Source organism: Camelus bactrianus, chromosome 17, assembly GCF_048773025.1.
Source record: "Camelus bactrianus isolate YW-2024 breed Bactrian camel chromosome 17, ASM4877302v1, whole genome shotgun sequence".
In the NCBI taxonomy this organism is placed as follows: Eukaryota; Metazoa; Chordata; class Mammalia; order Artiodactyla; family Camelidae; genus Camelus; species Camelus bactrianus.
This window is the reverse complement of record NC_133555.1, coordinates 31,454,209-31,467,741: the sequence shown is the minus strand read 5'-3', so window position 1 is coordinate 31,467,741 and position 13,533 is coordinate 31,454,209. Positions and strand designations below refer to the sequence as shown.

Sequence of the window (13,533 nt, the reverse complement as noted above, 5' to 3'; positions counted from 1 at the left end):
CAAAAATCCTCAGGAGGGAGCCCCCTTGGCTTGCTGGAGAGCAGATGGGGGGAGGAAGTCTGAGAGGTGGGGAGACCAGGCCATAGGTAGCCTTGCAGGACACAACAAAGGCTTGAGTGACAGCAGGAGATTCTGAGCATAAGAGTGATATTATCCAACTTACCTGTTAACAGGATCTCACTACATCAAGGGTAGACTGCAGGGGGCAAGGGCAGAAGGAGGGGAATCAGTTAGGAGGCTACTGCAATAATCTAGATGAGACTGGATGATAGCTAAGACCAAAGCAATGACAGTGAGGACGCTGAGCAAATCCTGAATATATCTTCAACTCCTAAATGATCCTTAAAAACTCAGGAACTGGTCCCTGAATCTTGCTGAAACTCACACCAATAGAAATTTCTATAGGACTCCTACCAGGTGAGCATACAATTAGCCAAAGAAAATATTACAATTGCAAATTAACATTCTGCAATAGTCAATGTAAAACTCAATGAAAAATAATGTATAACATACAAGGGTTATAAAAATTTTAATAAATCAAAATACCAAATGACTCACATATAAGCACTCAGCATAACAACCTCTCTCAGCAATTACTGAGCTAACAGGGAAGCTGAACAGATAATATAAAGTAAAAAGTTTGAGGCCCATTTAGGATATACCATAATTCTTGCCAAGCTGCATGCTTATGGCTACAAGATAACAGTTTCCCCTCCATCCCCCACATCCTGACTGCTGCTCACTCCAGTTCTAGGTGGGTCCCAATGGGACTGCCTACAGTTCCAGATATAAGAGCCCACAGATCACTGCAGCTAGTTCTTTGCTTCTACTACTCTCAAAGAAGAGTTAGCAGGAACCTTACCAAAGGTTTTGGATGAAGTACTAAAGATAAAGGCTTGGAAAGGGATTTGAAAAGGAAAAGTTCAGGGTTATTTTCTTATTTTACACTGGGTCTTTTCTGCATTAAAAAATAAATTTTTTTGTTTTAGAAAGTCTTACACTAACAATATGGTACATGAATAATTATTCAGAGATCATTCACTCTCTGACCTTTACTCCCATAAAAACCACTTCAAAAAATAATACCCTACAAAAATGTTAGCCCCTTCTCCCATCCCTGTCAAAACATCTTCCATAGGAGGCACTCTGTGCCTTTTTGATGGTACCTAAACACTAGCTATTCTGTATCTCATCCTATCCCAGTACTATAAGCTTCCTAAGAGCAGAAAACTTACTCAAATTTGCATTCCCTAAACTCCTAGCACCACTGCTTTATAAAGTTTGCTAAATAAATTTCTCTGGTATCAGATCACGGTACCTCCAATTCACTAAAGAGGGAAAAAACCCACAGACAGCTTTATAGCGCAGCAATAACATTCCTGCCTCTAGAGAGGGGTACTGTCATTTTCAGCAGAGAAGGAAATTCCACGCCCCCCCATCTGCCTTGAGGTCAGTTTCTCTGACTAGCCCTTGTGTGCACACTGCCAATCAGGAGTGCTTTTTTCACTTGAGAGGTCATTAGGCAGAACTCCTGTGTAAATTTACTAGGCATTAACCATAGGCAACTTGCTTGCTCCGTAGGCCTCTTCAAATCCTCTGAAGTTAAAATATGCCTTCAAATCACTGTTTCTTCCACCTGTTCTTTAAACACTGAATGGTCCAACTTGCCAGGAAGCCCTGCTGTTTCTAACACATCACACAATACAAGGAACTTGACTCACCATAACTGCCTGAGATTTCTATACTTCTTTTTCTCAGATCACTTTCTGAAAGCACCTTATCAACCCATAAAACTTGCTTTTTGACATACCATGTGACACTGTTCCTTTGCCACAAGTCCAAGTCTACAAGTTGCATCCTTTTATCTGCCTTCATGGGTCAAAACTACTCACTAGGGGGAAAAAAAAACCTACTCACTAGAACACAACATAAATGGCAGAAAGAAGGCCACAGCAGAGTAAACACACTTGACTCAGGAAAGCCCAGTAGTGCACTCAGTGGCTGTGAGCCCCTGCAAGGAGTGCACAAGTGCTCCCCGAGCGGCAGCACCCCGGCCGCTGGCGCAGTGTGCGTGCCCTCTGAGCAACCACAACAGCCTGGGTTAGAAATATGTTACCATGAATTGTTACACATTTTGTGAGGAAAGTATTTTACAGGCAATGGCAGTATGCAGAGGATATAATGATATAATGACGTGCGTATGGATGTGTGCTCTTAGGAGTGTTCTGAAGTTCTTCCAAAAAGGGTAAGAACTAAGAACCTGGATTACTGAAATATATTAACACTGTAGGATTCAACTACAGAATGCATCAGGATTCCAAATACAGTTTCTTCAGAAATTACTGCACTGGAACCAGAGCACTCTGTTTAAAATTCCTTATCAAGATTTTTATCCAATCTTTTAAAAACTTTAGCAGTATTAATTGCCAGTAAACAAAATACAAAAAAATTTCCAGAAAGTGATATAATTTGTTAGCCAATCTATGCTGCTGCGATTTTCTCAAAACCGAAACACAAACACAAATTACTGAAATTGATAACAAGCAGCAGGCCTCGAGCTTTAAAGGCATGGTTAACACATCACAGCTTATCACGCTGGGTGGGAATTCTGCCCCCTCCCACTCCTGCCACATGGGAAGGGGAAGGAGTGGTGGGATGTGTGGAAGGCCCCTGTGTACCTTTACCTCCAACTCCTCTTACTCTACTGCAGCCAGTGCCAGAGGATGGTCTACTTATACAAATACACTAATTCATTAAAAATATTTTTTTAATTTAAGTATTAGAAAGCTTGTCTTAATCCAAGCAAGTTCAGTTATCATTAGCCCATGATACTGTTTATAGCATAAAAAATTGAAAATAACCCAAAATGTATACATATAGGGAACCAACTCAATAAATTATGGTGCATCCATATAACAGAATACTAGGCAATCATTAAAAGAATGAGGCAGATCTCTGGGTACCGGGTATATCCAAGGTATATTTGTTTTTTAATTGAAGTACAGTCAGTTACAATGTGTCAATTTCTGGTGTACAGCACAATGTCCCAATCATACATATGCATATATATATATATATATATTCATTTTCATATTCTTTTTATCCAAGACATTTTAAATGAAAAGAGCACTACCAATTGTTTTTTTTTAAGTGGGTGGGGAAATACATATCTTTATTCAAACAGAATTTTTCTGGAAGAAAACAAAAGAAACTAGGAATAACAGCAGCCTGCAGAAGGGACTGAGGGACTAGGAGTCTCAGTAAAGGAGTATACTCTTTTTCACTATTCAAAAAATATTTTACTAGGTACATGTATCCCTGTCTCAAAAAAATAAATTAAGAAGTACTTGAGTCTGTGATTATGATAAATATAAAGCAATGCATGAAAAAGTGTTGCCTATTAATAGCAATCTCATCTTTCTTACCTATCTCTAAATTCTTTGCGGCAGAAATTGAATTCAGTGAAACAGGGGTGGGTGGAGGGGTGGGATATGAAGAGGTCCATTCTACTCACAGTAACTTTCAATTTTCCGCCATAACAGTTAAAAAAAAAAGTGTATCTGCTCCTCAAAGCAAGATGGAAAAATCTCTTACATGTTTGGCTCCATTGTAACCAAAATTTGAATGATTCAACCATATTAATAAGTATGCAACTAAAAGTTCAATTACATTTTATATGTTAATATCATATACTAATCATATTATGAGTAAAAAATTTTACATAATTATCTTTTTGTTTCTAAACTAACAAAGAACTTTAGAATTATTGAAGAGCCCAAATTTCCTAAACTTCCTCCAGCCAAAAATCAGTTAGGTAAAAAACCAGAGAGTTTTTCCCCCATAGCTTCAAAATTTCCAAAGTTTCTCCATTTCCAAGCAAACATGGGTTGGAGGGTGAGAGGGGTTATAGGCCAAGTCTAGGCCTGGTTCACCCTCTTCCACCTCTGTGGATGCCTACCCTGGTCTCAGGGACCCCAGGTCCTTATCCAGATACAACATCATCTTACTTCAACTGGGGTTAAAAATATTTTTAATACCAACTATTTTCGCAGCCTTTTTTTGCAGCCATTTTAACTTGTGCCAAAAGAAGCTTTTATCAAAATTTCCAAATATAAAGATTTGGAAAAAATTCCAAATATTCTCCACTTAAGATTTGAAAGTTATTAAAAATTTTTCTGATTTGCTTTCTCTTTCTATATATATGTGCATATATGTATACTTTACGAGCAATTTGGAAGTGAAGATATCACAGCTCACCTCTAAACTCTTCAGCCTACTTCTCCCAAAAATAAGGGCATTCTCATATATAATCACAATGCTACTATCACACCTTAAAAAAAAAATCAATTCCTTAATATCACCTATTATACATAGTTTTTAAAAATTTTAAGCACAAAAGGTTTCGTCAAGAACCTTACTGAAGGAATGTATTTTAATAAACTGATTAGATTTATTATTACTTGTATTTCACCATTTTTATTTTTAAAATATAATAATACTTTATAAAAATTAAGTTAAAAAATCAAATTTTAAAAATAAAATTTTAGGGGGAGTATAGCTCAGTGGTAGAGCACATGCATAGCGTGCACAAGGTCCTAGGTTCAAGTCCCAGTACCTCCATTTAAAAAAAAAAACTTAAAAAAAAGTAACTTTTAAAAATAGTAAAAGAATAATTATGGTAATCAAATGAGGCAAAAAGTATGAAAGTGGCACATGCAAGACTGACATCAGAAGAGCCGTGAGATAGTGGAGGACCCACAGGACTGCGCATGAGAGGATGTACAGAAGGGCAGGGTCTCAGCATGGCTGGAGGGAGGGTACCTGTGAGAGAGAGATGAGCGGGGCAAGTGATGGCACAAGCTCTTCAAGGATTCTGTGCACACTCCTGTAGAGCCAGACTTTACCCTGCTGGCAGCAGGATGTTTTGTGATAAAATCGTTTGTTTAGAAAGATCTATCTGGCCACAGTGCGCTGGATGGTTTGGAGGGGGAGGGCAGGGGGTGGAGGGGCTGGGCAACCATTTGGAGGCAACAGAACATACTTCTCACTGCAAATACTTAACATTTAAGTTACATTATGGGTTGAACAAACCTGCTATACTGGTAAGTGAACAAAACAAAAACAGTAAAACTAAGTTTACTTGACTGTTCATGTTGTAGAAGAGTACTTTTAAAGAAAGATAAGACTCAATAAAAACTTCTGTAAAAAAGGAACTCTTGGGCACTTTCAAAGGTTTCTGCATTTAATGGAGCTGGCTCTTTTTAATATCTAGTTTGACTTCCAAAAGTGGCTCTCATTTTCCCTGGCAAGACTCATCACAGCACTAATTTTATATTTATCAGTCACAATTAAAATAAAACCAATGGGAGAGAGGTGGGGTGCAGAAAAGACCAAGTGGTTTTCAGAAATGCAGAGTTCGAGTGCCTTGGGACAGTACTGACAGCAACTCCAGGGAACTCCACTTATAGCCTAAGGACCAGATGCCAGTTCTGCCTCAGAGGAGGAAGATAGCAGCACCGGGAGGTCTAAGTGGCAGGAAAGGATGCCAGCCCTTCACTCCCCCTCCACCAGGATGCTACTTTTACTTATTTTATATATTGGGCTTCCCAGAAAGATTTTACTTAACAAAGGGCTCCACAGCTTTAAAAATGTTTGAAAACCAAGGAGTCAGAACTGTATATTCTATGGTCAGAGGCTGGTAATTCAAAAATAAGACTGTGTTCCAGAGGAAAGTTGCCGGGGACAAAATGGACATCATCACTGAGGAGGAACGTAAAAAAAAAGTGCCCTAGGCAGATGGGCTGGCGAGAGAAGTAGCAGCTTTTGGGTAGACTGTGAGGGTCTGTTTGGGACTTGTGGATTTTGAGGGGCCAGTGAGGCATCCAAATTGGACAGGTCCAGACAGCAGAGGATATACGGATCTGAAGCTCAGCAGAAAAGTTTAGGGGGACACAAGAGCTAAATGAAGTCTAAATGTGGGTGAATCCACCAGGAAAGGATTCAACAAGAAAGGTACAAACAACAGAGGGTCGGAAACGGTCCCAGAAGGCAAAAAGAAAAGGGTCTGCATCAAGACAGGACCATGTGGAGCCAGTCCCACACACAGCCACTTCAGAAGGAGACCTTGAATTTGGGGTAGTCTCTCCACAGCAGAGAGGGCACAGGCTGGACTGGTGGAGGCAGTGCTCTACAGAGCAGAGGCTGTAGAAGGGCAAAGGGACCAGAGTAAAGTGTACTGGCCAAGAAGCAAATGAAAGACTGGACAATGAATGGGTCCGGGCCTAAAGGGGGTGAAACTCTCTGAGTGGGAAAGGTCGCAATGAGGTCACAAGATGAGACACAGAGAGTAGGGAAGCCTCTTAAGAAGGCTGTGGGAAAAAAAAAAACCACACCAGAACCTAAGATTTCACTCGTAGAATGTTCTGGAAAGAGCTCCTCTCAAAGTTAATAGGAAGCCAAAATCAGGGTAAAGGTCAAGGGGTGAGTAGGGAGAAGAGGCAGCATTTTCAGAATTCCATTGTGCCTTAAGGCCCTGGATCTGGCTGCTGGAGCCACAGAGCCCTCCTCAAGAACTCACTGCAGAGAAGGGAGGTCCACCCTAGAAGGCAAAGTCAGAAGAGCCCACTCAGCCCTCTGCAGTGGGGTCTAGCAACAGTCACTTAGAGTTTCTCTCACTTCACCCAGGAGCTCCTCTGTGTCCTTAAGGAAAACCAGTTGCAGATAATCCCTAAGAGCAGATTAAGTCTGTTTCCCAATTTGTGTAGTGTTACTCATATTAACAATAAAAAAAACTTAAGTATATTTTAAATGCAAATACAATGCAAAATTGAGGACTAGAAAATCAACTTCCAAAGGGAAACAAAATTAAAATAATAAACATTAACTATATTAAAAAGGTCAAAGGGTTCAGATATCATAAATGACCATAACAACAAATACCCAAAGTTTTTCATATTTCTAGCTTTAGCTACTAGACCACTTACCCCTGTCCATTTTGCTCAGTAATAAAAATGAAAACTAACCAAAAGGAACCATACTCCTGGAAAGAACAGCTACCTTTTTTTTTTTTTTTTTTTTACAAAAAGAGTATCTCTTCTAACAGTTTACTTAAAACCACCAATTCTTACATTAAAAATTAACAAACTGACTCTGGTATATAAACTGAAATTTTCAGAATGTTTAACTGGCAATTCAGGAATTTCAATGATACACAATGGGGACAGGATTGTGTAAAATACGTGCTCCCTAGTGCCCAAGGGACAATATCTTGGCAAAGAAACTGATACTTTCAGTAAAGCCTTACTAACTCTAGGAAAACTAACTACTCTGATTTTCTTAAGAACTGAGCAGTAATTTAAGGCGTGCGTGCGCACGCACACACACACACACACACACACACACACAATCAGGCTTCATGACACTCACTGTCATGAAGATAGTGAAAAGTACCCTTGCAAGAAGGCACGGGGGGAGGGGATGATAAAGAGATGTTCTAAGGTGTCCTCTACCATTATGGGAACAAACAGTATTCAGGAAACTCACCACATGTCTACTAACCAAAACAGGCATCAAAAATAATAGTAAAGAAAACAATAATAATTTTTTTAAGCCTTCCACTTCTTCAGCTATTCTGAAAGTGCTAACTGCTCAACCCATACTCCATAGTTCTGTCAAACCTGCTTTCTCTCTATGACTGGATATTTCCCAAATACAGAGTTAAAGTAATATAATAATAAAGCTAAAATACAAAGCACTAATTATGTGGCGGTATTATTATGTAAGCTATTAAGCTGCTGTATATACTCATTAGTTTTCCATTAATACAGAAACAAAAGTGATATATGGCAAAACCTCAACTAACCAGAACAGCTGGGAATGAGTCATTGTATAACTATGACTGAAGGCTTATTTACAACTTTCGAACAGAAACTTTTTTGGTTAATTATTCTGGGTAGAATGCTTTGACTCAGACCAATAACTGTTAACATCAGTGACTACACAATAAGGTGGTATCCTAAGACCCACACGGCTCTCTGTCCCAATCCAAATGGGATCCTAGACTGTAGGAACCTTTGTTTTTACACTTTCCCTGTCTTCTACCCTGCTGTCACATCCTGCTTCCATCTCTCTCTTTCGTTCCAATAACCACATGTGTCAGAACTACCTCTGAGGAAAAGGTACCTCGTTGTCACAGCTCTGCTGGCACCTACAGACTTCTTCCAAAGGAGGTAAATGAGTCCTAGTGTACAGGGTTCCGTGACCTATTTTACCTGCTGTGGAAATGCATTTCCTCAAAAAGAAATTCTGACACACATGCTGTAATATGGATGACCCTCGAGGACATCATGTCAAGTGAATAAACCACTCACAAGAGGACAAATACTGTACAATTCCACTTACACGAGGTAGCCAGAATGGTCAAATTCACAGAGGCGAAGTGGTCTGCCGGGGGCTATGGGGAAGCGGGAATGGGGAATTACTGTCAATAGTACAGAATTTCAGTCTAGGAAGACGAAAAAGTTCTGGAAATGGATAGTGGTGATAACTGCACAACACTGTGAATGTTCTTAATGTCACTGAATTGTCCACCTTAAAGTGGTAAATTTTATGTTACGTATATTTTACAACAGAAAAAATTAAAAATTTTCAAAATAATGAAAATTTACTTTCTCATTATTTACCATGTTCTAGAAGATATATTAAGTACATCTGTGTTATCATTATCACTCCAAGAAGGTTATTTTATAATGACATAAGTAAAAATAAGCCAAAGTGGTTTAAAACTATGATTCACAATTATCATATATTATCTTTAACATGGAAAAAAACATGTTTTATAGGAACTGACTGATAAGAAAGAACCCTAGCAAAAATTCAGAGACAAGAAAGCACTCTAGTCTGGGTAGTAAATTAACTGAAATTAATGTAAAAAACTAGTGACAACTCACAGGCAGCCTTACCACTGAGCAAGTATTACATAGTAGCCACCTCAAATACTTAAAACCATTCTGGGTAAAAAAAAAACTATAATAATTTGGAATTCAAATCAAAGGACTTGTTGGTTAACACTTTTAACAGAATTTCAGCAAGGAAAACTCTTGAGGTATTTTAATGATTGCTAAAGTTCTCATTCCATCTCATGTTGTCATTCCAAATACAACTGTCCTGGACGTGAAGCTGCCAACAAACCAGCCTCCATCTCTCATCTAAGACCCCACTCTCCAAATGTCATCTCAGCCCATGATCAACTTTCCCAGACCAAGCAAGTACTCTCAATTGCCCTATCTACCCTAAATCAGTCTAGTGATTAACCTTTCTCTAGATTAAGCAACATCAGAAAGGAACTTGTATGCAGCACTTTACATCATGTTAGAAATGCCACTGAATAGCCTTTCCCCGCACAGTCCAGTGCTTGGCTCTGAAGTTTTGACTATCAAACCATAAAGTTCAGTAGGGACTCAATACTTTTAGCACAATATATAGACATTATTTTTTTTTTAGTTATGTCCTTGAGTGACGATCTAATGACAGCTGAATAAATGTATAAACATCCTCTTGAATAAAAGTGACTAGAAAATAATTACAAATCCTTAGGTACCTTTGAGCAAGAGGCAAAGGTTTAGAATCAAACTTGTTAAAACTTTAACAGTGAAGTCATAATTTTTCTATTAATAACTTGTCTTTGTTCTTATCCTCTCTCCCACTTTTGAAAAGTTTAAAAATGAACTTGTAACAACCTGACCACATCCTTTCTATTTTAAACGTATTCCAGTGGGGCCAGTACCACTTGAAATCCAGTCATAGCAAAGTCCCAATCCCTGAAGTCTAATGGTTCAAAATCTCCCAGGTAACCAACATCCCCAGAGACTTTCATCCAACTTAACAACTATGTACAAGAAGAAACATTTTTTTCAATTACAAAATATTACAGTTACAAAACAAATGTTATTTACTGAAAGAAAAATACCCTGCCATAATATTTACTGATTACATGTTCTTTTATTCTCATTTAAATTGTTCTGAAGTATTAACAGCCAAATAATTCCAGAAAGAACAGTTTCAAAAAATTATAATCTAGAAAAACTTTAATATAAAAATATTTAGCATTCAAAATACCTGCCTTATGGTCTTCTGCTTTTTGGATTGTTTTCATTTATTTAATGTGCACATGACACGAAGTCACAATAAAAAGGCCAATGAGGTTTGGCAGTTCACACTGTCCACAGACTTCAGAGTTAAAAGACAGCAGCTTCTACACCATCATTCTATAACTACACCCAGTCTAATTACCACTGTGAAAGCAAAATTACTCTACAGAAGCAGCAAGATTACAGATAAGAAAAGCATTTTTAAAGAGAAATATCAGGGTTTATTTAAAAAAAAAACAGCAAAAGAGGGAATTTCCTTTCATATGTATTTTGTTTCTCATTTGGCATCTCTTCAGTTGTACCTCTCAAAAATTTAACAAATTTTAAGTTAAAATTTGATAATACAAAAGCTAAGATATCTAAAAAGAGCAAGAAAGAAAGAAAGAAAGAAAGAAAGAAAGAAAGAAAGAAAGGAAGGAAGAAAGAAAGGAAGAAAGGAAGGAAGGAAGGAAGGAAGGAAGGAAGGAAGGAAGAAAGAAAGAAAGAAAGAAAGAAAGAAAGAAAGAAAGAAAGAAAGGAAGGAAGGAAGGAAGGAAGGAAGGAAGGAAGGAAGAAAGAGTGGAGGTTCAATAATAACTAAGTGATCAATTACCTTCTTTGCTAATAATGCTATGAAACTTGGGGTAGAGTGACCAAATCCAGCTTAGTTTTTGGCCAACTGACTGATTTAGTCACAGAAAAACAGAATTTTTCAGCAGAATCATTTCACAAAACCTTTGAACTTTGTGGACTATGCTCCATACATTCCTACCACAGGCCCTAGACAGTTCCCAACCCATCCCACACAGATGGCCTGGCAGTAAAAACACAGGCCTTTGTGAGAACAAGAATTCGCTTATAACCTCTAACTCCTCGCCTTAAGCAACAGAAACAAGAAAAAGTACAAAAATATCTCAAAAGGCATTTGGGAAAGATAAACAAATTGCTGAAGTACTTACTTCAGTGGGAAATACAAAAAAACCAACTTCCTAGCAGTCTAACACAAAAAGATACCTTAAACATGTTGAAATCTAAACAAAACAAAACAAAAAAACCCACACTTAACATAATTTTTAGTTACCTTTTGTTTGTTTTCATCACTAGAGTTTTAATGATATGATAAACTACGAAGAATATCTTGCATATATAAATCATCTGCTGTCATTTAAAAGGTTGTTAAAGCCTTATGCCCACATTCTTTAATTCACTGAAATTCAAAAAATTAACTTTTATTTAACTTTGTCAGCAAATTCTAGGCTTTAAAGAACTGATTCAACTGACACCTTAAACTCGACTTATTGGGAAAGTGCATGATTCATTCTTCAAACCTACTGACTGGAAATATACTTATATTCCAAAAAGGGGAAGTAACAGATTAGTATCAGGCCTATGTTCACAAGGACTCCCAAGAACGACAGATCCAAACCTGCAAAGTACTGCCTCAGCTAAAAAGTGACCTTCTGACTAAGAAGTCTCTCAAGTCACAATGTTCAGTTTTTCTAGACAGTAAAAATCCTAAGAATTGTTATAAAAGCATTAAGATCAAGCCGAAAATGACTGTAACTCCAGGTTTTTAACATCCGTTGTCCTTCAGCTTAATTATTAATATTGCCCCCTTTCACCCTCAAAAGGGTTTTCTTGAGAAGCAAAACTCACAAGCAGTCCTGATGGAAGTCAGAACAGTGGTCACCTTGGTAGAGGGAAGGTGTTTCCTGAACAGGAGGAATGTAAAGAGAACCCTTTGAGAGGCTGAAAATGTTCTATTTCTATCTTGACCTGAGTGTAGCCATCAGGGCATATATGTATGTAAAAAGTCAGTGAACTCCATGTACTTAAGATCTTACTGTAAGTTAGACCTCAATAAACAAATAAATATATATAGAAAATTTCAAAAACACTGCAATACATTTGTAACTATCTCTCCAGATAATAAATTACTTAAAATCATCCTAGATGGAGCTCCCAAAATATCTTTTCCAAATGTATTTTAATAAAGACGCACATTGTAAGCACTTTTACATAGAACCTTTTAAAGTCCAGACCAAGATTTTTTTAATCTTTCACTTTAAAAACTCATGGAATTTTAAAACTGAAAGCACAAAGAATGATGATCTATTCATCCTCTAACTTTGCAAACAAGGAAAACCAAATCTATAAAGGGGAAGAAACATACCCAAGATAAGACAGCTAGTCAATGACAACAGTAGTCACAAAACTGTTTCCTGATCTTGGGCCACTCCCGTTTCCACCAGGCCGTTACTTTTCTGACACTGTAAGCAAATATCAACTCTGGATCTACCTGTGGCCTAGAAAGATTCAACATGTCCCTCAAAACACAAGGCCCCAAAGTGTACACAAGATGACACTCACCTTCCTCCTCTCAAGACAGTTGACAAGTGAACAATTACATTTTCAGGCATTTTACCTGCGATGCAATGAAGTGTGACATCTTAAAAATGTGGTTCAAGAGAAGAAGGCATATGCAGGGATTGACAAAAACCCATCTTATTTTTTTTCAAATCTCTGGCGGTGTTTTGGTTCTCAAGACCATATCACTGCTAAGGAGGACTCACGAAACCTCGCTCGAAACCTCGCTCGGAGCAGTCCACCCGCAAGGCTTTGACTTACCGGCTGGGAACAACCCCCCTAAATAAAAAGCCTGTCCCTGGTGAGCGTGTCCTACCCAACTCCCGCCGCATAGCAAGGCGTGCAGGTGACCTGTGCTTTACGGCTCAGTTTTAGACCCCAAGGAACAGCTGACATATTGTGAAAAACTTAACATAATACACATCCTCTCCGCCGGAATCTGTGTTCTCACAAGGCATTTCTGCTCCCCACAGAGCAGGCCTGGCTTCTCAGGACACTGCTCGCCTCTCCGCAGCTTCCTTCTCAGGGTTCAAAACGAGACTTTTAAGAATAGAAATCGAAACGGTCACAGACCTCCCGAGCGGCAGGTCCGGCCGGGGTCGGGCGGCGGGTTCCCGGCGAGCCCACGGCCCGTTCGCGCGGCGCTAGGGAGGGCCGGAGCACTCCACCTCGCCGGCCCGAAGCAACCGGTTGCGGCGGCCGCTAGACGCTCCGCCACCGCGCAGCAGCAGCCTTGGCCCTGCGAAGTTCGGACCGCCGCGCGGGCGGCGCGCCCCCGGGTCCTGATGCGGGTTCGCGCCCCGGCCCCGGAGCGAGCCCGGGGGGCGGGTCCGCGGGGGCTCGGCGGGCGGGAGCGCTGGACGCGCGGGGAGGGGCGCGCAGCGTGCCCAGCGCGCCGAGGAACTTGGACGCCCGCGGTGCCGCCGCCCCGCCACTTTCCTTTCACGCCCTGGGGCTGCCGCGCGCCGTGCTGCCCACCCCAAGCAGCAGGCCGCCGCTCGCCGCCGCGGCGAGGCGCCCGGGCTCGCTCCTGCTGCCC

At 39.7% G+C, this 13,533-nt stretch overlaps 1 protein-coding gene across 5 annotated transcripts in view; it reads right to left on the bottom strand.

The window, feature by feature from the left end:
* The window catches only part of SFMBT1 (Scm like with four mbt domains 1), a 98,608-nt gene that overhangs the window by 84,100 nt on the left and 975 nt on the right, over positions 1-13,533 (bottom strand). Inside the window, exon 1 of one of the 5 annotated variants that reach the window (XM_045505942.2) lies at positions 13,068-13,399. The exons of the other annotated variants lie outside the window; for them this stretch is intronic. The gene's annotated coding sequence lies outside the window, so the exon portion shown is untranslated. Of the gene's footprint in view, positions 1-13,067; positions 13,400-13,533 lie in introns of those variants that run through there. 5 annotated transcript variants of the gene reach the window in all.